General features: G+C 34.5%; 1 long non-coding RNA gene across 1 annotated transcript; it reads left to right on the plus strand.

The window, feature by feature from the left end:
- Nucleotides 1-35: 35 nt before the first annotated feature.
- Nucleotides 36-647, plus strand: LOC107581110 (uncharacterized). The gene is made up of 3 exons (XR_001608784.1): nt 36-196; nt 352-401; nt 552-647. It is a non-coding gene; the product is annotated as an uncharacterized lncRNA (long non-coding RNA).
- Nucleotides 648-653: the final 6 nt, after the last annotated feature.

The following is a 653-nucleotide window of genomic DNA, read 5'->3' on the forward strand; positions in this document are numbered from 1 at the left end:
AAAAAAAAAAAAAATTTAGTCATCATCATCAAGATAAGAACACTTTTTGGTGTACTTTTTCTCTAGCGAGATGCTTGTGTTGAAGATGCAATAAAAGCAAAAGGAATTGAGGTGAAAAATGCCAGGGAAGCAGTCACAGACAATTTTCTGTGCAGTGGTGGTATTGAACCAAAAACAGATGATGTTGCCTGCAAAGGTATGTTTGATTTTTGCAATCAAGACGGCAGCTTGTATTTGGTTCTAATCTACTGTTTAGGTCATAAAAATCGAATTGATAACAATTTAATCAATTCTGAAAAATTAATACAATTCTCATATAGTTTCTTGTGTCTGCATGGCATTTTATAACAGGAGATTCAGGTGGGGCCTCTTATGTGAATAAAAAAGGTCGAGTGATTCAGGTGAGATTTCCGTTTTTTTTTTAAAACAGTATTGATGATGTGGCTGTAAAGTCTCTGTAATGTGTTACATATTACATGGTGAAATTAAAGACTAATTTGAGAGAAGCTGAGAAATAGGAACTTTTTTGATATCTGTAAAATCTTTAATAGGTTGGTATCATAAGCTGGGGAGTGAAGGACATCTGCAAGGAATCAAGGAAATTCACCTCGGATGCAGACTCCAGAGATTACCATTCAAATCTTTTCAGTGAG

Source organism: Sinocyclocheilus grahami, unplaced genomic scaffold (assembly GCF_001515645.1).
Source record: "Sinocyclocheilus grahami isolate Dianchi unplaced genomic scaffold, SAMN03320097.WGS_v1.1 scaffold76590.1, whole genome shotgun sequence".
Lineage (NCBI taxonomy): Eukaryota > Metazoa > Chordata > Actinopteri > Cypriniformes > Cyprinidae > Sinocyclocheilus > Sinocyclocheilus grahami.